Raw genomic sequence first — 26,752 nt, forward strand, 5'->3', positions numbered from 1 at the left:
CACTTGACCTGCAGGCAAATGCTGTACCCTCAGCCACACCCCTCACTTGTAACTGTTTCTAGTAAGCCCCGTGCAGCCTCTTCAACACCTGAGTTTCTCCCTGGCTGGCCGGTGGGGACAGCCCCACTGCAGGCTACACCCAGTCCTGCTCTCCCTCTTTCCCCCAGGCCCAACCTCCTCCCCCTGGCAGCCTGGCCCTGCTGCCTCTCCTGTCCTCAGTGGCAGAGGCATCAGCTTGGAAGGCCACTGGAGCTATTCTAAAAAGGCTGTTAGAATGACCCAGCACAGAGGTACAGGACAGTCACTGGATGGCCTTGGCCCACCCAGGACTACCCCTTTTCTTGCTTGTAGTTCTCAGAATAACTATTGAAAGTGCTGGGAATGGACATCCCAAGGTAAGGAGAAACTGTCAGGAACAACCCAGGCTCTGCTCTGTCCCTCGTAGAACAGGATGTACTGCAACACTTTAGCCCAGTGATCGCAACATCCTGGGGTAGAAAACCTGGAGTGCAGGGCTTTCTGGGCCCCCCAGCTGCAGTGTGAAGCAGGGCACACGCAGATGAGATTCCATCTGCCCTGGGCGGCTTTCCTGAGCCCTGCGGGACCAGGTAACTGTACATCCTGGCTTCTGTTGTCCCTTGCTGCCCACCTGTGAGGAATAAGGTTGTTTCACTTCACTCGTGTGTCTGTCTCCCTTAACAAATCAGCATCTCTGGAGATGGGACCCAGAAAATCTGTGTATTTAATCAAACTCCCAGGTAATTCTGGTGCTCAGACACATTTGGCAACTTTTGAATTTGGTCTGCACTTGCATATTATATGCCTGAAAGAAGAGAAAAAGGAAGACTGTAATAAAAGGCCTGCCTGAGTCCACACATCACCTTAATAACATGATCCTGGCTAGAGCCATGTTCCTATAATAGTTCTGGGACTTTGCATTGCCCCAGCCCGGAGAGGACTAGATTCTTTCCCACCCACTCTCTGCTTCCTTCCCACCAACTTCTCCTCAATCTGCCAGGTGACATGAGGCATTCTGAAGGTGCCATTTGATGTGTGTCAAGGTACTAAAAGTGAGCTCTAGGGGGCACCTGGATTTGAACCAGGGACCTCTTGATCTGCAGTCAAATGCTCTGCCCCTGAGCTATACCCCCTCAGTTGTTAAAGATGTCTAATAAATATTATTTCACCTGTGTTGCAACACCCACACCTCCTATGCACTGAAATTTCTATTAACTCTTAGAAAGTTCTGGAGATGTTGAAATTTTTCCACACAGCAAGTTAGCGCTTTTGGCCCTCTTCTTCCACACAGACCTCCCCCTGCTTTTGGCCCCCAGAAGCCTTCTCTGCTCATTGTGCCCTTTCGTCTTTCCTAGTACCACTTTGAAGGCACCTGCTTGGAGAACCATTGGCAAGATCAGGACCACGCCTTTTGCGTCATTAATTTTCTTCTCCCCGCTACCAGTCCCATTATTGTGTAAACATTTTCTCATTATTTCTCCGAACAACAAACTTCTCCAAGCCCTGGCCTCCCTCTGACTACTACCACATTTCTCTGCATCCTTTTATAGAAAAACTCCTTGAAAGAAGCATGTCTACCCACAGTCTGCAATTCTACTCCTTCCATTCTTTCTTCAGTCCACTCCAGTCAGGTTGCTGCACTCACTGCTCCACTGGATTTGCTCTTGTCCAGTCACCAACAGCTGCTATGTCTCGTAGATCTTTCCTACACCTCATACAAATCATCACAAGATTCTGCCATCTTTGCTTTGGAGGGCCACACAAATACACACACACACACACACGATAGTGGGAGCAATTGGAAAACCCCTCTCCCCACCCACTTTGAAAGGGAGATTGAATTAAAAGACTTGACAGTGTCTGACACAGATGGCCGTTGGGCTGGGGATGGGGCAATACTTCCACACTAAAAGGTGAAATGCACAAGCCTGTAGAGGCCAAGGAGGTAGAATGAAGTCAACACAGGTATGACAGTTTGAAACAATCCATGTTCCATGGTTGATCCAACCAGACCTGGGTCCTTTCTTCCTTCCAGGTGGATTCTGTATCCTGGAACCCTAACAGGGAAATCAAGGTGGAATTCCATGCCAAGGTTGGGTTACAAAAGCTGAGAGAAAAAAGAGAAACCCCTGGATTTGGACCAGGGACTGCTTGACTTGCAGCCAAATGCTCTACCTGTGAGCTACACCCCCATATGTACCAGCTTTCTTGAATAAACACCTTTTACCTGTGTAGCCATATGCACCCCACCCCCCAAATAAGTCTATCAGTTATTCCTGTCAGACCAGGAGGCTGACCCCACTACAAACTGACTCAGTGGTGACTACCTCGAAGGATGCTGGGCAGACATAAGCTTGCCCTACAGTCACTTTCTTGTCCTGTGAACTTTCCTGTCCACAGATACATTTTGTTACTCAAGGTTGCCTCCTGCCTGCATGTGGTAGAATAGGAAAGAAGGTCTTGACATCTTTCTTCAGGATACTGAACAAGAAAGCCTCAGTCAGACACCTTCCCCAAGGAGCAGCTGCTGTTATAAAAGTTTTCGTTAGCCCTTAAATTGCTGGCCAGTCCCTTACACAAGCAGAATAGGGTGGTCAGTTTGAGTGTTTCAGAAAGGAAAAAGCCCCAGACTACAGTTGGGACGTGTGGGCTGGCCTGCCAGCTCTGCTGTTGAACTGTCATGGGAATTTCGGCTGATGGCTTGAGCAGTGTGGGCCTCAGTCACCTGCTGGGAATAAGGAGGCCGTAAGACCTGCTGTAGGGGAACATTCCTTCTGACTGCAGAGCTCCAAGCCTCTCTAAGTGCTAGGGCAGAGAAGGCCCCAAGGTAAGGAGTCTGAGGAGGGGACAGACGGATGAATGTAGGGAGAATGTCTGGAATCTCCAGTAGCAGCGGTATGTCGGGGAGCCCTGTCGCCATTCCCGGCTCTTGGGCTCAGTTCCAGCATCTGACAGTGAAGTAGTCCACGGTGCCAGCTTGGCTTTTAGCTGTGAGACCTGGTCTTTGAAATCCTGTTTGTCCCCTGTTAATAAATACATTACGAACATGCATCTCTCCTCCTCCAACAATATGCGTAGAAGGAAACTTTGCACATATAGAATTCCATGAGGTTCTCAATAAGAAGCTCTGCCAGATGTCCTCCATGAATTCTGCAGACTGGTGTTTTTCTCTTCACCCAGTTCCTCCAATTTTCATTCTATGTCCCATTTACTGCATCTCTTGTCTCATACGGCTGGTATTAGAATGTCTTATTTTCTGTAGGAATATTTCCTCTCCCTAAGGTCCCTGTGGTCCCCAGTATGAACAGACTTGTAGCCCTCCAGTTCCCAACAGCACATAATTCTGGTAGCTAGTATTTATCCAGTAATTTCTTATTTGCAAAGCAATTTCACATCTTCTTATTTATCCTCATAACCTATAAGAGAAATGTTGTTCTAATTCCCATTTTCCAGATAAATTGGGCTGCTGCTGTGTGCATGTGCATGTATATTTATATATTTTTTCTACATGCCTATATATATATGGGATATATTGTTATATCTCATATACACACATACAGTATAGGTATATTGTATATAAATATACTGTGTGTATATATACATACTTATGTAACTATATATATGAAATATATATGTTATATAGTTACATACTCTGGGTATAGGTCTTTTGTCAGATACATGTATTATGATTTTGTCTCCCAATCTATAATTTACATTTTAATTTTTTAATATTTTCTTTTGGAGAGTAAGTTTTTAATCCTAATAAAGTCCAGTTTATCATTTATCTGTCTAGTTAGTGCTGTCTGTGTCCTCTAAAACTATTTGCCTACAGGCTTAGGGAAGATGGCAGATGAGAAAAACCACCAGCCAGACTGTCACTCCAAGAAAGATTTTAGAAGAAAGTAAAAAAATAAACAGGCAGACAAACACAGATCAGATAAGGGTTGGAAGGACGGGTGCCTGAAACTACAGGAGACTCCACAGGAAGAAGTTGCAGAGGAGAGCTGGAAGGAGAAAGGCCCCCGAGAGGCTTGGAGACCAGCGACAAGGGTAAGTAGAGCGGTTAAATTTCCCCTCCTTTGAGTCTCGGCCTGCGGGTGGGCTCCGGAGCGGTTGGTGAGACTTGCTGACACCAGCCCAGAGATGGCCGCCACCAGTGAGCAGTTAGCCTCTCGTGGACAGGGCACCAGGCTCCCAGCTCCCTCAGGGCACCTCCCGCCCACAGACCTGAGCCTGTCGGCAGGTGCCATATTGCTTCATTCTCCCCTCCCCCTTCCCCTTCCCTCTCCTCCACTTACAAGAGAGACCATTTAGCCACCACCCGGAGGAATCTGTAGGGAATGGGACCTTTCCTTTTGGGGCCCTACAGCAGACTGAGGGGTACTCAGACTGTGAGCTCCCTACCCGCCAGCCCTCCCAGGTGCCACTTGCCTGGTGACTCTCCAGGAGAGCAGGGCAAATCCCAAGGCAGAAAGACATCTATCCAGCTTGGGCACCCCGTGGGTGACTTGAGACCAGCACTCCTCTCCCTGGCAGGGTCAGGGATTGATCTCCAGGGCCCAGGGGATAGGCCTGCAGACCAGATCCCGTACACCCAGGACTCCATTGCATTGCCCCAGGGCACAGAAGAGATATTTGTGAACCAGCCTACTGAGGTGTGTGTGCCTTCAGGGGCAGATCAGCGTGCTTGAGGGGCAACCCTCCTCCCACAGGAGGGCCATACACCCAGCTCAGGCTGCAATCCCGGGCAGGGACCCTCCTGGCTGGCATCACAGCCAGGGAAGATCCACTGGCTGGAGATCTTGCCTGCTGGCAGACACCTGGGAGAATCTGCAAAATAGGGGAGGGTGGAAAGGAGCGAGGCTGCTCCAGACTGCAGGTCTCAGACAGCCCCACCCCCACACTCAGACTTTTGGGGTGAGTGGGGCCATTTCAGCCCCTCCCTGGCAGCTTTTCCCAGAAGCACAGAACAGACCTTTGACCCCTGCTAACAGCATTTGTGGTGCTTGAGGGCAGGCTCACTCAATCCAGCTCTGCCCAGACTCAGTCCCCCACCTTATAGGACACACCTGGAAGTCCCAAGGCCCCACCCACCACCTGAGGCACTAGAGTGCCTCTCCAGAGGAAGAAGAGCTGCTTACAGGACCCAAAAACAACACTGCAGCCTACTCCTCCCATCAAGCGCCACCTACTGACAGGAAAGTCATTCTGCATGCCCTTTAAGTGCATCTACTGACTCATCATACAGGGTTTGGTCAAATCTCACCCACAAACACCACCTACTGGCTCAGAGACTAAATAGGGTGTGTCATTATTCAAAAGAAAATCTAAAGGTAGGAAGCAACAGCTGATCCAGATGGGAAGGAATCAGGGAAAGAACTCTGGCAGTTTGAAGAATCAAATGGAAAGCACTCCCCCAAAGGGGAACACCAGCTCTCTAGCAATGAACATCAACCAAATTCAGAACACTAAAATGACAGAAGAATTTCAAACATGGGTTGTAAGAAAACTGATATGCAAGAAAAAATGGATAACCAACACAAAGAAATTACAAAAAAAAAAAATCCAGGACTTGGAAGAAAAATTCACTAAATAAATTGAAATATTAAAGAAAAACCAAAATAAAACTATTTGCCGAACCATAATCAAAAACGATATTCAATATTTTCTCCTAGAAACTTTGTAGTTTTTGCTTTTCTGTGTAGGACTGATCCATTTTGAATTTATTTTTGTGTATGGTGTAAGTTTGGGTTAAGGCTTATTTTATCTGATGTTATTCCAGCACCATTTGCTGAAAAATAAAAGTTTGCCTTCACTATTGAGTTTCTTTGGTGCATTTATCAAAAATTTGGGCTCTCTTCTATTCCATTGATCAATTTGCTTTTCTTTTCTTTTTTCTTTTTTTTTTTTTTTTTTTTGAGACAGAGTCTCGCTTTGTTGCCTGGGCTAGAGTGAGTGCCGTGGCGTCAGCCTAGCTCACAGCAACCTCAAATTCCTGGGCTTAAGCGATCCTACTGCCTCAGCCTCCCGAGTAGCTGGGACTACAGGCATGCGCCACCATGCCCAGCTAATTTTTTCTATATAGATTTTTAGCTGTCCAAATCATTTCTTTCTATTTTTGGTAGAGACGGGGTCTCACTCTTGCTCAGGCTGGTCTCGAACTCCTGACCTCGAGCGATCCACCTGCCTTGGCCTCCCAGAGTGCTAGGATTACAGGTGTGAGCCACCGCGCCCAGTCCTATTTGCTTTTCTTATACCAATACCACACTTCTTGGTTACTGCCACTCTAGAGTAAATCTTAAAAAGCAGTCAATGTGAGTCCTCTATGTCATTCATTTTCAAAACTCTTGGCTATTCTAGGACTGTTACATATCCCTATATATTCTTAAATTTAAAACCCTGGCTAAAAATTGATGAAGATTATTTTGAATCTATAAATTTGGGATAGATTGACATTTTAACAATGTTGAGTTGTTCAGTCTGAAGATGGCATGTATCTCCATTTATTTAGGTGTTCTTTAATTTTTCTCAGCAATGTTTTACATATCTTTGTTAAATTTATCCCTAATTGTTTTATGATACTTTATGCTGTTGCAAATTACATTTTCAAATTTTAATATTTCTATTTATTGTTAATATGTAAAAATATAATTGATTTTTATGAATTGACTTGTACCCTGAAATGTTGATAAATTTACTTATAAATTTGTGTAGTTTTTGTTGGGTTCTTTAGGATTTTCTATGTACTGAATTTTGTTGTCTAAGACTAAAGATGGTTTTACTTTCCCCTTTTCAATCTATATGCCTCTTTATTTTTCTTGCCTTATTACATTGGTTAAAACCTCCAGTGAAATGTTGAAAAGAAGGGATGAGAGCAGACATTCTTGTCCTGGCCCAAAACTTTGGGGAAAAATAAGTGATCATTGTGTTTGTCACAAATTGGTATTGAATTTTGCTAAATTATTTTTATGCATCTATTGAAATGATTATATATTTTGTCTTTATTCTGTTAATCAATATGACAAATTGTGCCAGTGTGGTTTTTTTTCTGATCAATCAGCTTTTATTTTTAATCACTCAAGTGTGTACTGACCTTTGTATGAAGACATAATGTAGGATACAAAAGGAAAAAAAGACAAGATTCCTACCCTCAAAAAAAATTAACATCAGCTGGAGACACACTTCACAAGACGGTAAAACTTAAGGCTATTTACTGAGTAGCACTTGAGTAGTGCATGACAACTTAGCACAGAGCAAACTGACATAATGGGACATCATCAGCAACTATGACAGCGAGTGAAAGAGAGCTATTGAGGAATACATCCTGGGAGATGGGAGAAGCCCTGGACCTGTGTTCTAGTCACCCAGATATCAGAGGTTTATTGTGGCCTTCTGCCAATTAAGCTCCACCTCTGTTGGCTTCAGTTTGTTCAACTCTAAAACAGAAGACCAGTACTAGATGGTCTCTAAGGTCTTCCACCTATAACAATGGAGTATTCTAAAATCAAATGCAGAAAACTTGGGAAGGTGAGGATATTACAGGCAGAGGAAGGACAAGAACAAAGCCACAGAGCTTGGTGGAAGCCTAGAACTTTTGCATAGAGCTCACAAAGTTTCTTCACCCTTTCTTCTTTGGTAAGTTGTGCCAGCTTTCTGGCTTTGTGGGCAGGAACAGCTGCCATCAGGTTTGCTCTCATCCAGTGTGTAGGCACTTGGAGGGTCCTCTCCATCAATAGTCATAGTTCCACAGTGATCCTTCTTCCTCCAGAAGGGGTCTTTATAATAAAATATATACTTGATGATGGAACCACAAGGCATATGAGTGATCAGTTGGTTTCTTGTCATTGGCAGAGTGGGATTGAAGTGAATCTTCATGCCCAGAGTAGGAGGAATAGCGCTAATCACATATTAGCTTCATATATCTCATGGTTTAGGGGCTCCACAAGGACATTTTCTTCTCTCTGGTCAATGTAGATCACAGATCTCACCAGCTTCACTCAGTCCCATGGAGGTCTATTATCTGCTTGCCCACAAATTTCCTCTCCTGTCTGGTCACCTAACCTGCTCTATGTCCCGTCTGCATTCTTTTGAGTGTGCATGCCATTAGTTTTTGAATGTCAAACTGGCCTTGCCCTGGGATTAATTTGCATGAATAGGATGTATTATCCTTTCTTAGTTTTCAATGAGCGTTATGCCACTTTATGACCATATGTGCCCCTTGCTTAGCTCCCACTTATAAGAGAGAACGTGTGGTATTTGTTTTTCCATTCCTGAGATACTTCACTTAGGACAGTGGTCACCAGTTTCATCCAAGTTGCTTCAAAAGATATTATTTCATTCATTTTTATGGCTGAGAAGTACTCCATGGTATATATATACACCACATTTTCTTTATATACTCCTCAGTTGATGGGCATTTAGGTTGAGTCCATATCTTTGCAAATGTAAACTGTGCTACAATAAACACTCGAGTCTTTTTTGTAAAATGTCTTCTTTTTCTCTAGGTAGATACTCAATAGTGGGATTGCTGGATTGAATGGTCGGTCTACTTTTATTTTTTTGAGGAATCTCCATATTGTTTTCCATAGAGGTTGTACTAGTGTGTGGTTCCACCAACAGTGTATAAGGATTCCCTTTTCATTACATCTACCCCAACTTCTATTGTTTTTTTACTTTTTAATAATGGCCATTCTGACAGGGGTAAAGTAGTATATAACTGTGGTTTTAATTTGCATTTCTCTGATGATTAGTTATGTTAAGCATATTTTCATATATTTGTTGGCCATTTGTTCTATCTTCTTTTGAAACAAATCTGGTCATGTCTTTTGCCCACTTTTTGACAGGGTTATTTGTTTTTTTCTGGTTGATTTCTTTGTAGATTCTAGATATTAGTCCTTTGACATGTATAGTTTGTGGATATTTTCTCCAATTTTTTAGGTTGTCTATTTACTCTGTTGACTATTTCCTTTGCTATGCAGAAACTTTTTAGTTTAATTAAGTCCCATTTATTTATTTTTGCTGTTGCTGTATTTGCTTTTGGGGTCTTACTCATAAATTCTTTGCTTATGCCAATGTCCAGAAGAGCTTTTCCTGTTTTCTTCTAGAATTTTTATCATTTCAGGTCTTACATTTAATTCTTTAATCCATCTTAATTTTTGTATATGGTGAGAGACAGGGATCCTGTTTCTTTTTTTTGCATGTGACTATCCAATTTTCCTGCCACCATTTATTGAATAGGAAGCCCTTTCCACAGTGTATGTTTTTATCTACTTTGTTAAAAATCAGTTGATTGTAGCCATATGGGTTTATTTCGGCATTCTTTATTCTGTCCCATTGGTCTATGTGTCTGTCTTTATACCAGTACAATGCTGTTTTCATTACTGTAGGCTCGTAGTATAATTTGAAGTCAGGTAATGTGATGCCCCCAGATTTGTTCTTTTTGCTTAGGATTGCTTTGGCTATTTGAGCTCCTCTATGGTTCCATGTGAAGTTTAGGATTGTTTTTACTAGGTCTGTGGAAAATGATGTTGGTATTTTGACAGGGATTGCTTTGAATCTGTAAATCACTTTGGGTAGGATGGAAATTTTAACAATGTTCATTCTTCCAATTCATGAGCATTGAATGTTTTTCCATTTCTTTGTGTCATCTATGATTTCTTTTGTCAGTGTTTTGTAGTTCTCCTTGTAGAGATCTTCCACTTCCTTGGTTAAGTATATTCCTAAGCATCTTATTTTCTTTGCAGCTATTGTAAATTGTATTGAGCTCTTGATTTGACTCTCAACTTTACTGTTGTTAGTGTATAGAAATGCTACTGATTTGTATACATTAATTTTGTAACCTGTGACCTTACTGAATTTAGTAATCTTTTGGTAGAATCTTTAGTGTTTTCTAGATATAAGATCATATCATCAGTAAACAGGGATAGTTTGATCTCCTCTTTCCCAATTTGGAGGCCCTTTGTTTCTTTGTTTTGCCTAGTTGCTCTGACTAAGACTTCCAGTAGTACGTGGAATAGAAGTGGTGACCATGGGCATCCTTGTCTTTTTCCAGTTCTTAGGGGGAATGCTTTCAACTTTTCCCCATTCATTATGATGTTGGCTGTGGGTGTCATATATGGCTTTACTATTTTGAGGTATGTTCCTTCCGTGCCTAGTTTATTGAGGGCTTTTATTAATATCATAAAAGGGTGATGCATTTTATCAAGTGCTTTTTCTGCATCTGTTGATATGATCATATGGTTTTTATTTTTAATTCTGTTTATGTGTTGTATCACATTTGTTAATTTGCATATGTTGAACCATCGTTGCATCCCTGGGATGAAGCCCACTTGATCATGGTGCATTATTTTTTTGATTTGTTGTTGAATTCAGTCTGCTAGTATTAATATTTTGTTGAGGATTTTTGTATCTATGTTCATGATGGATATTGGTCTGTATTTTTCTTTTTTTGTTGTATTCCTTCCTGGCTTTGGTACCAGTGTGATACTGGCTTTGTAGAATGAGTTGGGGAGGACTCCCTCCTTCTTGATGTTATGTAATAATTTCTGTAGGATATGTGCCAGTTCTTCTTTCTAGGTCTGGTAGAATTCACTGTGAATCCATCTGGTCCTGGGTACTTTTTTTCCTTGAGAGATTTGTTATTCTTGTTTCAATATCGCTACTTATCTTTAGTCTGTTCAGGATTTATGTTTCTTCCTGATTCAAACTTGAGAGGTCATGTCTTTCCAAAAATTTATCCATTTTCCTCTAGATTTTCTAGGTTGTTTGTGTAGAGGTTTTCATAGTAGTCTCAGATGATATTTTGTATCTCTGTGGCATCAGTTGTAAAGTCTCCTTTTTCATCTCTGATTGAGCTTATTTTAGTCCTTTTTCTTCTATTTCTGGTTATTCTGGCTAGTGATTGATCAATTTTGTTTATCTTTTCTAGGAACCAACTTTTTGTTTCATCGATCCTTTGTATTTTTTGTTTGTTTATTTCCATTTTGTTTAGCTCTACTCTGATCTTCGTTATTTCTTTTCTTCTGCTTTCTTTGGGTTTGGTTTGTTCTTCTTTTGCTAGTTCTTTGAAGTGTGATATTAAGTTGTTAATTTGTGATATTTCTGTCTTTTTTATGTAGCCATTTAAAACTATGAAGTTCCCTCTTAGCAGTGCTTTTTCTGTACCCCAGAGTTTTTTGGGAGCTGTGTCCCCTTTGTCATTCAACTCAAGAAATTTTTTTATTTCCTTCTTGATTTCATCATTGATCCAGGATTGTTCAGCAGCACATTGTTTAATTTCCATGTATTTGTGTAGTTTTGAGACTTCCTATTGGAATTGATTTCTAGTTTTATTCCACTGTACTCTGATAGGATACATGGTATATTTCGATTTTTCTAAATTTTCTGAGGCTTGTTTTGTGGCCTAACGTATTATCTATCTTGAAAAATGTCCCATGTGCTGATGAGAAGAATGTATATTCTGCAGTTTTTGGATAGAATGTTCTGTAAATATCTATTGGGTCCATTTGTTCTAGAGTCCTGTTTAAGTCCAGTGTTTCTTTGTTGATTTTCTGCCTCAATGATCTGTCTAGTTCTGTCAGTGAAATCTTGATGTCCCCTGCTATTAAAATGATGTTACTGTTTATTTTGTTCCTTAAATCTAGTAGAATTTGTTTTATGAATCTGAGAGCACTTGTGTTAAGTGCATATATATTTAGGATTATTATATCTTCCTGTTGAATTTATCCCTTATCATTATATAATGACCATTTTTGTATTTTCATTTTTACCATTGCTGACTTAAAGTCTATATTATCTGATATGAGAATAGCTACTACTTGCTTGTTTTTGGTTGTCATTTGTGTGGACTATTTTTTCCATCTCTTCACCTCTTTTCTAGTTAAATGCGCTTCTTGGAGATAGCATATATTTGGATTCTATTTTTTTAATCCATTCAGCCAGTCTATATCTTTTAAGTGGGGCATCAAGACAGTTTATATTCAATTTAGTTTTGATATATGAAATACTGTTTTGGACATCATGTTGATTGTTACCTAGTTGCTTTGTTTTCTCCCTTGTGTTACTGTTTTATAAAAGCTGTGAATTTGAACTTGTGGGTGTTTTTACACTCATGGGTATCGATTGTTCTGTTCCATGTATAGAGCATGTTTAAGCATTTCTTATAGGGAATGTATAGTGATGACAAGTTTCCTTAGTGTTTGTTTCTCTGGGAAAGACTGTTTCTCCTTCATTTATGAAACATGGTTTTGTAGGGTACAAAATTCTTAGCCACAGTTATTCTATTTATGAATGCTAAAAATGGGGCCCCAATCCCCCTGGTTTGTAAGGTTTCTGCTGAGAAGTCCGCTGTTAGTCCGATGGATTTCCTTTGTAAGTTACTTCACACTTTCATCTTGCAGCTTGCAGGATTTTCTCCTTCACTTTGACTTTGGCCAGACTGATGACTATGTGCCTTGGTAATGTACTATTTATCATGAATCTTCCAGGTGTTTGATGACCTTCTTGTATCTGGATGTCTAAATCTCTAGCAATACCAGAAAAGTTTTCCTCCATTATTCCCTCAAATAGGTTTTCCATGCTTTTTGATTTTTCTTCTTCTCCCTCAGGGATACCTATGATTCTTATATTTGTTCACTTCACATAATCCCATAATTCTTGGAGAGATTGTTCTTTTTTCTTGATTCTTTTTTTTTCATTTTTGACTGACTGGGTTAATTCAAAAGTCTTGTCTTCAAACTATGAAATTTTCTTATGTTTGATCTAGTTTGTGGTTAAAAATTTCCACTGTATTTTGAAATTCTGTAAATGACTCTTCATTTTCAGAAGTTCTGGGTTTTTTTTGTTTTTTTTTTTTTAGATTATCTATCTCTTTAGTGAATTTTTCATTCATGTCCTGATTTTTTTGTTTGTTCATTTCTTTGTGTTGGTTTTCAACTTTCTCATCCATCTTATTGATCTTACTTGTGATCCATATTCTGAATTCCATATCTGACATTTCAACAATTTCCTTTTAGTTGGAGTCCACTGCAAGAGAGCTAGTGTGATCATTTGAGGGTGTCAAAACAGCCTGTTTTTTTCATGTTGCCAGAGTTTTTATGCTGGTTCCTTTTCATCCAAAATCTCTTCTCTCAGCTCAAAACAGATAGCTTTGCAGTATACCTATTATCCTCTGCTGGAAATCTCTCTTACTCAGTGAAGAGAAGGAGAGGTCCCTGGATGGCATGGTTGAGTCCTGCTCTGGGAGATTGACCAGGGAGGAGAGATATGTATCCACTGTGAGCCTTTAACACCACTGCTCTCCTGCATCTCCCCATTCCCCTGTGATTGTCGTGGGTGGGCAGGGTGGAGTGGGAATGTGGCAGGCACAAGGCAGGAGGTTGGCACATGGTGGGCATGCAGCAGGTCATTTGCTCTGCCCCCGTCTTGGGGGGGTGGGGGTGGTGGCAGTGGCATGAGCGTTCACCCCACCCTGTTCCATTGGTGGCAGTGTTACCCAGGCAGTGGTGGCAAGAGCTGGGCCATGAGGGCACGTGCTCCACTCAGGTCCTGTGGCAACTGTGGCTGGACAGGGCCACCCAGTCGGTGGCAGTGGGTACCAAGTCTATGGGTGCCTGCTCTGCCCAGGTTCCCTGGTGGCAGCAGAGGCATACAAAACCAACCCACATGGTACACAAGAGTGCCCAGCCTCTGTGTTCTCTCCGTGGCATGGCAGGGGTCATGGGGCAGCAGCAGCAATGGATCTTACCCCCGGGTAGATGCAGCATTCTGGGGCTGGGACCTCAAAATGGCACCACCCAAAGTGCCCAAGGTTTAGGAACCAGCAGGACCCTGCTGTGCCTCCTCTCCTGAGCAATCCTGCTGTATAGACTCCAGTCAGCTCCCTGTGTCAGACTGGAGGCCTGCCGCAGGGGAAAGGCCCTCTTGCAGCTCTAACAGCAATGTCCATGGGAGAAATTTGGAGACCCGGAGTTCACTCTTCTGTCCCTTCCCCATGTGTGGGCACCTTCTCTGGGTACCTCCGATCCTGCTGAGAGGATAATTTCTCCATTTCAAGACCTTTAACTTAATCACATTTACAAAGAACCTTTTCCATATAAGGTAACAGTTAACAGGTTACAGGGATGAGGACCTGAGATCTTTGGGGTTGCTTCACTTCCCTCTCCTTCATTTTGGGTACCTCCCCATCACCTCTCTGTTGATTCTCAATGCTTTCGCCTAAACAATCAATCCAAAGGTGAATATCTACTCACTACTTTTGATCCTATCCGTGAGAGTAGCCTATGCAGGATGCTTCTAGTCTGCCATCTTGGCCCAAGATCCAGATTTTGTTAACTATACACATTTCAAATGTCTTCTCTTTGACCTGTAGCTTTCTTAATGGTGTCCTTTGATGAACAGTATTCTAAACTACAATAGTCTGATTTCTCAATCTTTTCCTTCATATTTTTGTTTTTCTGTGTGTGTTCTCTTTAATAAATCTTTACTTTTTCACAAGGTCACAAAGATAGTATTTTGTGTTTTCTTCCAGAGGCATATTGTTTTATTTCTTTACATTCAGAGCTACAATCCATCAAGAACTTAAGGTTTAGACTGAATTCCTGATGTATAAACCTTCAGGGTTTAGAAAGCTGTACAGTGTAAGAGTCTAAACCTTTTTTTCTGTATGGGTATCCAACTAAACCAGCATCATTGATTGGAAAAACCACTCTTTCTCCCATAACTATGCAGCACCAAGTTTGCTATAAATCAGGTGCCCATGTAGGTGTGGGTCTGTTTCTGGACATTTTATTCTGTCTCATTGATCTATAGATTTACCCATGCACCAATTATTACAGTCTTAATTACTATATAGAACATATCTAGCAAATCCCTCTAACTTTGTTCTTCTTCATGAGTGTGTTGCTGTTCTTGGTCTTTTAAATGTTCACAAAAATTTTAGAATCACCATGTCAATATCCACAAAAAATTATGTGATTTTGGTTGAGATTACCCTGAATCTATAGATGAAGATGAGGGAAGAACTGTTACTACTACCAGATTTAGTCCATCATTCCATTAATTTCAACTTAGTATGTCCCATCTTTGTGTTTTCCTATGTAGAGATTTTGCACAACTTCATTTTTATTCCTCAGTAGTTGATTTTTTAATGTTGTAAGTATAATTATTAATATTTGAAATTTTTCTAACATTTTTTATTTTTGTTATATAGAAATATAATGGATTTTTGCAGTTTCATCTTGTATCCAATGACCTACCAAAATTCACTTATTAATTCTAATAGTTAATCTATATATTCTTTTAGATTTTCTATACACACAATAGTATCATTCGTGAATAATGACAGGCTTATTTCTTCCACTCTTATCATTCATGGTTTTCATTCTCATTTCCATCCTTACTGAGCTGGCCAGGACCTTGAAAACATATTCAAATAGAAGTGATGACTCTGGGTATTATTTCTTTTATTTTCCTATCTCAAAGCAAAATCTTCCAATATTTCCTCATTAAGTGTAAGGTTTCCTATAGAGGTTTTATAATATCCTTTATGAGATTAATAAGGTTGTCTGCTATAGTAGGCTGAATGATGGCCCCCAAAGATATCAGGTCCTCCTCCCTGGAACCTGTTAACTGTTACGTTATGTGGAAAAATGTGATTAAGTTAAAGATCCTGAAATGGAGAGATTATCCTTGATTATCCAGATGGGCCCTAAATGGAATCAGAAGTGTCTATATAAGAGAGAGGCAAAGAGAGATTTGACAGGGACAGAAAAGAAGGCAATATGACCACACAGGCTAAGATTGGAGTGAAGTGGCCAAAAGCCCAGAGATGCCAGCAGCCACCATAAGCTAGAAAGGGCAAGGAATGAATTCTCCCCTAGCGCCTGTGGAGGAGAGAATGTGGCCTTGCCTACACAGTGAAACTGATTTTGTACTTCTGGCTTATAGAACTGTAAAATAAAAAATGTGTTGTTTTAAGCCACCAAGTCCATGGTTATTTGTTACAACCCCTATTAGAAACTATACCTTCTATCCATATTATGTTGAGAGTTTTTATCATGAATAGATGTTGAATTTTTCAAATGCTATGTCTGTATCTATTAAGATGATTATGTGATTCTTTCTTATGTTAAGGTAATGGATAATATTAATTGATTGTCAAACCAACCTTGAATTCCTGGAATAAATCTGACTGGTCATATGAACAAAAGTTCTCTGAAAAAGAATCCAGAGTTAAGAGACTTTATTCCAGAGAGCAGTTTGCAAAGCAGGGAGATGCAGTTTCCAGGAATAAAGAAGGTTCATTCCAGAGAACAAACAGAAGGCTTAGGTTTTACAGCAAAAGTTCCCACTTACCTAGGTTCCCAATCAGGTCCATTCATGCAAATGAAGATTTGAAATTTGATTAGTTCTGACTGGCTGACGTAGCTGAGTTTTGATTGGTTGAGATAACTCAGCCCTGATTGGTCAATACAGCCGAGCCCCGGCCAGGGTAGGTGAGCTCTGATTGGTTGGTTTCCAAGCCCCAAACCGAAGCCTCTGTCAGATATTTCATTCAAATGGCTGGTCGGGGCACAGGGAGGATTCTAGATGCAGTTTATCTTGGCACCAACAACAGGAATTGGTTTGGCTTGATTGAAGGTAGGTCATGTGACAACTTTACAGCATCTTTCTGAAAACATGAGTACGGTGACTACCCTCTTATCCAGCCATGGCTGCCTGGTTCTGTTCTAACTTTGAGCACCTTAGTTAGCCATGGGGGGTCCATTTTGTCTATCAGCCAGGGGTATAATTTAACAGTCATGATGTTTATCCTTTAGGTATTGTTGGCTACATATGTTACTATTTTGTTTAGGATATTTTCATCTATTTCACAACAGATGTTGGCCTATAATTTTCTTCTCTTTATCAGGTTTTAATATAAATGTTATATTGGCCTCATAAAATATGTTGGAAAGTATTCCCTATTTTTCTAATTCTCAGAAAGATTGTGTGTAAGATTAGTATTAGTTCTTCCTTATATGTTTGGAAGAATACACCAGGGAGGCCATCTGAGACTCAAGTTTTCTTTCTCGGAAGGTTTTCAGTTATGTAATCTAATTAATAGATACAAAATTTTGTTCTGGTCAGTTTTAATAAACTATGTTTTTCAAGCAATTTGAAAACTTCCTTAAAAATTTCACCTAATTTTTCAGATGTATTGGCATCAAGTTGTTCAGAACAGCCCCGTTTTATCTCTTTGCTTGTCTCCAGGATCTGAAGTGCTCTTTCATTTTATTATTTCTAGTATTGGCTATACTTGCCTTCTTTCTCTTTCTCTTGATCAGTCTAACTAATGCCTTATCGATTTTGTTAGTTTTTTTCCACTAACTTTGACTTTATTGATCCTATCTATGAACATTTGATTTCTTTTATCTTTATTATCTCATTTCTTCTACATTCTTTGGGTTTAATCTGGTTCTTTTTCTAATTTCTTGAAATGGCTATTTATATTGCCGATTTTTCAGCCTTTCTTCCTAATATGCAAATTTAAGGATTTAAATTCCCATTTAAGCATGGTTTGAGCTGTAATGTGCAAACTTTGCATATATTCTATTTTCATTATCATTCATTTCAAAGTATTTTCTAATCTCTGTTAGCTACTTAGAACTCTTATTGTTTAATTTCTAAATATTTGGGAATTTTCTCATGCGCGCGCACACACACACACACACACACATATATATTTTGGAGACAATGTCTCAGCCTGTCACCTAGGCTGGCATACAGTGATGGATCACAGTTTACTGCAGCCTCAAACTGCTGGCCTCAAGTGATCCTCCCACCTTGGCCTCCCAAAGTGCTAGGATTACAGGCGTGAGCCACTGCACCTGGCTAGAAAGAGATTATTAAAATCACCCACTGTGATTATATATTGGAATGCTTTTTCTTTTAATTCCCTTAATTCTTGCTTATCTATTTTGAGGCTGTGATATTCAGTGCATAAATATTTAAATTTGGCTCAGCTGCAGCATCAAAAGCTGGAGCATGGGAAGCTTGAGTGGAATTATTGTATTCCTATGCAATGACGTATGAGTATAAAGGGGCAGTCACTCCCCAGACGGACACTTTTTCCAAGTGGAATATGCCAGGAAGAGGTGAAGAAAGGACCCACTGTGGTTGGAATTTGGGGGTACCAGTATAGCTGTGATTGGGGTAGAAAAAACCTCTGTTGCCAAGCTTCAAGATGAAAGAACTGTGAGGAAAATGTGTGCACTTGATGACCAGGTCTGCATGGCTTTTGCAGGACTGACCTCTGATAGTAGAGTAGTAACAAACAGAGCCCCTGTGGCCGGCCAGAGCCATCAGCTTACAGTTGAGGACCAAGTCACTCAACTTACTTCATAGCAACTTTAAAGCAAAAACATACCCAGAGCAATGGACAAAGACCTTTTGATATTTCTGCCTTAATTGTAGGTTTTGGTGATGATGACATTCCAAGATTTTATCTGACAGATCCCTCTGGCACTTATCGTTTTTGGAAGGCAAATGCAATAGGCCAAAGTGCTAAAACTGTTGAAGAATTTCTGGAAAAGAATTACACAGAAAATGCTATAGCAAATGACAATGAAGCTATCAAATCAGCAATAAGGGCTTTGCTAGAAGTTGTCAAGTCTAATGCAGAAAAAAAAAATTGAACTTGCTATGATAAGAAATCAACCCTCAAAGATGTTTAGTGCTGAAAAAATTGAATGGGTAACTGAAATAAAAAAGAGGAAGCAGACAAGAAAAAAATCAGAGAAATGTGCCTAATTCTTAGGGTGACCACCAGGAGCTTGAAATATTTTGTTGTGCTGCTTAGAATTTTTTAGTGAAGTTTTAGAGGAAATAAGTTACTTTGCAACATTACATTTAGTACTTCTGTGCTGTTTTGAGAATGCCAGATTTGTGACTGTCCTCATTCTGTTACATAGTCAAACATAAGTTAGTGTGAAGATTATCTTTGAAAGGAGATTTCAGTAACTGTTGAAAGCAGTCATAAATCCACATAAGCCTGAGAGTATACTCTATAACTTGTCCAGTGTGTTACTTTTCTTCATATATGGAAATTTAATTAAGAAAAAACTTTTTATTTAAAAAATTAATAATTTGGTGATGTTTGAGTATTGACTGTCAGTCAAAGAGAGAGCTATTCCAAAATAAACTGAATAAAATATTGAGTTGTATTTCTCATTGAATGACAAAAACATCCCTGTGTTGGTGAATTCTCAAAATTTTATCGGAGCCTTCTTTATTTTTAAATATTTTGTCATATTTATTTTACCTTTTCATTTTATAAGTTGCAATATATTGTTTTGTCCCTGAAAGAAATATTAAAAGCCTAATTGAAATGGGCAAAACAAATTTTTAATTTATTGTATGTTTCTGATGGGTTGAACTTGGTGTCATTATGAAATGTATCTCTTTATCTCTAGGAATGCTTCTTGCTTAAAATATAATTTGTGGGCTATGAGTATAACTTCACCTACTTTCTATTAGGTTTGCATGGAATGTATTTTTCCCATTCTTTTACTTTATACATCTTCATCTTCACATGTGTCTTATAATTTTATTGTTCAGAGATTTTATTCTAATTTTGGAAATTTTTATTTTTTAATTATTTCCTCCATTTTCATTTAATAACTGACATATATGATTTTATATCTATTAATATTATTATTTGTTTTTCATTATCTCAACTCTTCTGTGTTCCCATTTATCTCCTTTTTTGCCTTCTTTGTTAGTTATTTAGTAGGTTGAATAGAGAGTCCCCCCCCAAACTTCATGGACACATCCAGAACCTCAGAATGTGACCTTATGTGGAAATATGGTTTTTGTAGATGTAATTAAAGAAAGTATTAGAGCGGATTGTAAATCTAATGAGTGTTCCCCTATAAGAGACAGGAAAGAACACACAGACACATAGATAAGGCCATGTGAAGACAGAGGCAGAGATTAGAGTAATGTGGCCCCAAGCCAAGGAATGCCAGGAGCCACCAGAAGCTGGAAGAAACAAGGAAGGATCCTCCCCTAGAGCCTTTGAAGGGAGCATGGCCCTGCCAACACCTTGATTTTGGCCTTCTGGCCTCATGAACCATAAGAGAATAAATTTGTTTTAAGCCACCCAGGTTATGGTAATGTGATACAGCAGCCCTAGGAAACTAATACAGTTATATACTCTTTTACTGTTAATTTAGTATTTAGATGTTACAATGTGCAACCATGACTTACTAAAATCTTATTTAAATTGCTAATCTTCAATCAGGCAAGAGAAAGAAACAAAAGGCATCTAAATTGTTAAAGAGGAAGTCAAATTGTCCCTCTGCAAATGGCATTATCTTATACTTAGAAAAATCAAAAAACTCTTAGAACTGATAAGCAAATTCAGTAAAGTTGCAGGATGCAAAACCAACATACAAAAATCAGTAGCATTTCTATACAATAATAATGAAATAGCAAAAAAAAAGAAATCAAGAAGGCAATCCCATTTACGATACCCATGAATAAATTTAACCAAGGAGGTAAAAGATGTTTACAAGGAAAATGACAAAACACTAATGAAAGAAATTAAAGAGGACACAAACAAATGGAAAGACATCCCATGCTTATGGATCACAAGAATTAACATCATTAAAATTACCGTACTTCCCAAGGCAATGTGCAGATTCAATGCAATCTCTATCAAAATACTAATGTTATTTTTCACAGAAATAGAAAAAACAATCCTACAATTTGTATGGAACCAAAAGAGAACCAGAAGAGCCAAAGCAATCCTAGGCAAAAAGAACAAAGCTGGAGGCATCACACTACCTGACTTCAAAATATATTACAAGGCTATAGTAACACAAATAGCATGGTATTGGTATAAAAGTAGCCACATAGATCAGTGGAACAGAATACAGCACCCAGAAATAAATCCACATATTTACAGCCAACTGATTTTTCACAAAGATGCCAAGAACATGCACTGGGGAAAGGACACCCTCTTCAATAAATGGTGCTGGGAAAATTGGACATCCATATGCAGAAGAATGAAACTGGACCCCTCTCTCTCATCATACACAAAAATGAACTCAAGATATATTAATATAAAGTCTTAAACATAAGACCCAAAACTATAAAACTACCAGGAGAAAACCTAGGGAAATCTCTCCAAGAGAGTCTAGGCAAAGACTTTATGGCTAAGACTTCAAAAGCACAGACAACTAAAACAAAAATAGACAAATTGGACTATATTAAACTAAAAATCTCCTGCACAGCAAAGGGAACAATCAGCGTAGAGAGACAATCTGTTGAATGGGAGAATATATTTGCAAACTATTCATCCAACAAGGAACTAATATCCAGAATACACAAGGAACTCAAAACAACTCAACAATAAAAAAATCCCAGTAAAAGTGGGGAAAGGACATGAATAGACAACTCTCAAAAGAAGATATACAAATGGCTGAGAGGTATGTGAGCAAATTCTCAATATCTCTAATCATCAGGGAAATGCAAATCAAAATCACAATGAGATATCACCTTACCCCAGTTAGAATGGCTATTAATAAAATGACAAAAAATAACAGATGCTGATGAGGACGTGCAGAAAAGAAACTCTTATACACTGTTGGTGGGAACATAAGTTAATACAACCACTGTGGAAGTCAGTGTGGAAATTTCTCAAAAAAACTAAAAGTAGAACTACCATGTAATCCAGCAATTCCACTACTGGGTATCTATCCAAAGGAAAGGAAATCAGTATATCGAAGGGATACCTGCACTTACATGTTTATTGCAGCACTATTCACAATAGCAAAGATATGGAATCAACCTAAGCATCCATCAGTGGACCAATGGATAAAGAAATGTGGTATATGTGCACAATGGAATACTATTTGGCCATAAAAAGAAAGAAATCATGTCATTTGCAGCAACATGGATGGAACTGGAGGTCATTATGTTCAATAAAGTAACTCAGGCAACAGAAGACATATTATGCATGTTCTCATTCATATGTGGGAGCTAAAAACTTGATCACATGAAGATAGAGAATAGAATGATAGATACCAGGGGCTGGGAGGGGTTTGAGGATGGGAGGGAGAAATGAAGAAAAGTTGGTGAACGGGTATGAACTTATAGTTAGATGGAAGACATAAGCTCTACTGTTTGTTAACAGGTGGGGTTGGGAGCACAGGGCGGTGGGGGGGAGGTGACTAAAGTTGGCAACGAAATATTATATATTTCAAAGTTCCTACAAGAGGGGACTTGAAATGTTACCGACACATAGAAGCGATAAATACTGAAGGGGATGGATACTCCAAATGACCTGACTTGATCATTACACATTCTATGCGTGTAAAAAGCACTCACATGTACCCCCATAAATATGTAAAGTATTATGCATTGATTAAAAATTGGTTTAATTATTGTTCTTTTTTTTTTTTTTTTCTTTTAGAGACAGGGGCTAGCTCCATTGCCCAGGCTGGAGTGCAGTGGTGTCTTCGTAGCTCACAGCAACCTCAAACTCCTGGGCTTGAGTGACCCTCCTGCCTCAGCCTCCCAAGTAGCTGGGACTATAGACACATGCTGCCACACCCAGCTAATTTTTTTTTATAGAGAAAGTGTCTCACTATGTTACCCAGGCTAGTCTCAAACTCCTGGCCTCAAGCGATCCTCCTGCCTTGACCTCCCAAAGTGCTGGGATCACAGGGGTGAACCACAGCACCCAGCCTAATAAAATTCTTAACAATTCCCACACAATGTAAGGATCTTACAACATTTTAAGTCCATTTACCCTCTATCCTGTCTTTTCGATTAATATTGTCATGTTTTGACAAATTCTACATATAAAGATTGCAAATATTATTAGTTTATACAGTTAAAATTAATATAGATTTATACAGATATTTACCTTTTCTATTGCTCTTCATTCCTCTCTGCATTTCCATCTGCTTCCATCTGGGTCATTTTTCTTCTGCCTTAAAAAGTCCCCTTTTTATTTGCATTAGTAATTGTGTGCTACTAACAAATTGTTTTTGCTTGTCTGGAAGTATCTTTTTTTGTTTTCGTGTTTGAGGGATACTTTTATTGGGTGTAGAAGTCTAAGTTGTCACTTATTTTCTTTCAGTATGTTTAAAGTGTCATTCTGTCGGCTTTGGGCTTCCATTTTTCCTTTTGAGAAGTTAGCAATAGGCTTATTTTATGTTCCTTTGAAATGAACATGTCCTTTTTATCTGACTATAGTGTTTGCTTTCTTCCTTTGGGTTTCAGGTCTTTCTCTGATGAGTCTGGGCATCTTTTTTGTGTGTGTGTAGAGGAGGGTTAGAAAAAGACTTTATTTTTAAGAGTAGTTTTAGGTTCATAGTAAAATTGAGCAGAAAGTACAGACATTTCCCATATACCTCTGCACTCACATATCCACAACCTTCCCAATTATTATTATTATTATTATTATTATTGAAACAGAGTCTCACTTTGTTGCCCAGGCTAGAGTGAGTGCTGTGGCATCAGCCTAGCTCACAGCAACCTCAAACTCCTGAGCTCAAGCAATCCTTCTGCCTCAGCCTCCCAAGTAGCTGGGACTACAGGCATGTGCTACCATGCCTGGCTAATTTTTTCTATATATATTTTTAGTTTAGTAATTTCTTTCTATTTTTTTAGTAAAGACGGGATCTCACTCTTGCTCAGGCTGGTCTTGAACTCCTGAGCTCAAAGGATCCACCTGCCTCAGCCTCCCAGAGTGCTAGGATTATAGGAGTGAGCCACCGCGCCCTGCCAACCTTCCCAATTATTAACGTCTCCCACCAGAGGAGTACATTTGTCACAACTGATGAACCTACATTGACATCATTATCCCCCAAAGTTCATAGTATTGTATATTCTCTGGCTTTAGACAAATGTATCCACCATCATAGTCTCACACAGAGTCATTTCCCTGCCCTGAAAAATCCTCTGTGCTCCAACTATTCATCCCTCCTCCTCCCAACCCCAACAAACCTTGACCTTTTTACTGTCTCTATAGTTTTGTCTTTTACAGAATGTCACAAAGCTGGAATCATACTGTATGCTGCCTTTTCAGATTGGCTTCTTTGACTTAGTAATATGCATTTAAGTTTCCTCCATGTCTTTTCATGGCTTGATAGCTCATTTCTTTTTAGTGCTGAATAATATCCCATTGTATGGATGTACCACAGTTTATTTATCCATTCACATGGCTAAATAAAAAAGTTTCCTTTCTACTTACTCTAATTGGACTTTGTAATTCTTTTCGCGGTTGTGGATTGTCTCATTTCATTAGTTTTGAAAATTATTGGTCATTATCTCTTTAAGTATTTTTCCTGCCTCTTTCTCTTTCTCCTCTCCTTCTGGGGTTCCACTTACACAGATAGTAGACTATTTTGCCATGTCCCATATTCTCTTTTAGGTTTTCTACATTGTTCGTTATTTTGTCTCTCTGTGCATCAGTCTATATATTTTCTTCTGACCTTTCTTCCAGCTTATCAGTTGTTGCTTCAGCTGTGCCCACTCCGCTGTTATTTACTGAGTTATTTATTTGTATTATAGAATTACTGTTTGATTCTTTTTTATTGTATCTAAATCTCTATTGAAATTATCCATCTTGTCATTTATTAATCACATTTAAACTTACGAAATCACACTTAAAGTCTACGTCTGGTAACTTCACTACGTGGCTGTATTGTGAATTTGTATGTCTTATCTGTGTTTCTCTAAATTTTACTCAATTTTATCTTTTTGCATGCTTGGTTGCTTTTGACTAAGTGACAGACACTATGAAAACTTGTAGATATTTTCACGCTCTGCAAGATTTTATCTTCTTCCAGAATTTACTTTTCCTCCTGGCAGGCAGTTAGCATAGGAGCAGATCGTTGTGGATCAATCTGGGAGGGATGAGATTCCAAATTGGATGTCAGTTTTTATGAAGCTGATCTACCCCTGCCAGGGTCCAAACTGAAACTATGGCATGTTTATGAGGGCCTCTCTTGGCAGCTGTGAACTCCAGTTTGTCCTCTCACTGTGTCTCCCCTGGACTTTTGTGCTTACCTCTTGGCATTTGCCACCCTCCCCTTCACAACGTTCATACAACCTCAAGAGTAATCTTTCTACATGTCTTTTCTGTTTCATACTCCCTGCTCAAATCCATCAGTTACTCTCCAATTCATAAATCAATGATTTTCAAAGTGTGTTCTGTGGAAATCTTCTGAGACCTCTGGTAGAGGTGTGGAAAAGGTCAAGCTGTCAAAAGGCTTGTGAACCCTGCCTCCACCCCTCACATTCCCACAGGGCAGTTTCTCATTGATCTGATTTCTATACTGCACTTCTCAGGTTTTCATTTGAAGGAAGGGGCTTGCAGCTAAAATGATTTGATAGCACTTGACTTAGAGAATAGCACCTAATTTATGAACATGGTGTACAGACCTACTTAGGATCTGACCTCAGCCTTCTCTCTCACCACTCACTCTACCCATGATCACCCACCATTCTAACCACATCCCATTCTAACCATACTGAATTTTCTTGTCATTCTTTATGCATGGCCCCATTCCTACGTGTTTCCTACATTCTATTTCCTGTCTGGAACATTCCTTGACCCACCTTGTGTGCTTAGCAAACTCCTACTAATCCTTCTCTGTTCAGCTCAAGTTACCTGCTTTGGGAAACCTTCCGTGACTCCTGGGAAAGACTCAGCACTCATTCTTCACTCTACTGAACTTTGTTTTCACATCCATGCCCTTATTGTTGTTGATTTGCACATCCATCTCCCACTAGACAGGGAGTTCCTTGAGGCAAGGACAGCAGCTTTCATAATTGTGCTTAACTCTAGGCAGTTTTCGTTGAACAAATGACCATGCATAGCTCTTTTCCTAGGACAATTATAATTTCAGATATTCTCTCTTACCCAGATGAATGTATAAATTTTCCCAGATTTTTCTGTATTTGACTTCCACATTAGATCCAGACTATCTCTTAGCACCAATAAGTTACATAAAAAATATTTTGTTATACTAAAAACCCTGGGTTTTTTTAATTTAGAAAATATGGTTGCCTTGATTATATACACTTCATGCCCAACATCCAACACTGGGCTGAGGACCCAGTAAGTATTCAGTATAGACTTGCTGACTAATTCCTACTGTGTGGGTTTTGTCCCTAGCCAAGCTAGAAAGGACTCGATGTCCCTGTAAAATATTCCTAATTTCATTTGACTAGCCTCTGATGTGACAGGCTTCCTCCACTCTGAAAGTCATCAGGCAGTACTGTATTCATTATGAGGTCATCCCAAATTGATGACTCAAGGATCAGCCATATAAACTTCAAAATCTCATGTAAATATGAGTCAGAATCTGAGTAATAAGCTTGCTTCATTTATAATTAATAATGTCATTGCTGGGGTGGGCTGTGTTCTGCACATAAGTGTTCCTTAATGTGCATGGTGAGAAGTATAATTTTTATACCTAGAACACTATTTTCAAAAGCTGTGGAGATCTTAGTTATGAGGAAATTCAATAACTGTAGTTATTAAAGTTTTAAAATCTAAAAATCTAATGCTTGTTTCATATACGTCTGGATTTTCCCATATGTGGAGTTTGCTTAAAGTACAGCCCAACTATATTCTTTCACTGTACTCATCTCTGCTGGTCCAGGTGCCCTCACTCCTGCTCTGGAGAGTCCAGGCCCAGAGCCCGTCACTCTGCCAAGGGAGCCTGGAACACCT

At 39.5% G+C, this 26,752-nt stretch overlaps 1 non-coding gene and 1 pseudogene across 1 annotated transcript; one reads left to right on the top strand and one right to left on the bottom strand.

The window, feature by feature from the left end:
* The first annotated feature begins 381 nt into the window (after window positions 1-381).
* On the top strand, window positions 382-18,807 carry LOC123646934 (annotated as a pseudogene).
* Window positions 1,080-1,151, bottom strand: TRNAC-GCA. Its single transcript has one exon. It is a non-coding gene; the product is annotated as a tRNA-Cys (tRNA).
* Window positions 18,808-26,752: the final 7,945 nt, after the last annotated feature.

Source organism: Lemur catta, chromosome 11 (genome assembly GCF_020740605.2).
Source record: "Lemur catta isolate mLemCat1 chromosome 11, mLemCat1.pri, whole genome shotgun sequence".
In the NCBI taxonomy this organism is placed as follows: domain Eukaryota; kingdom Metazoa; phylum Chordata; class Mammalia; order Primates; family Lemuridae; genus Lemur; species Lemur catta.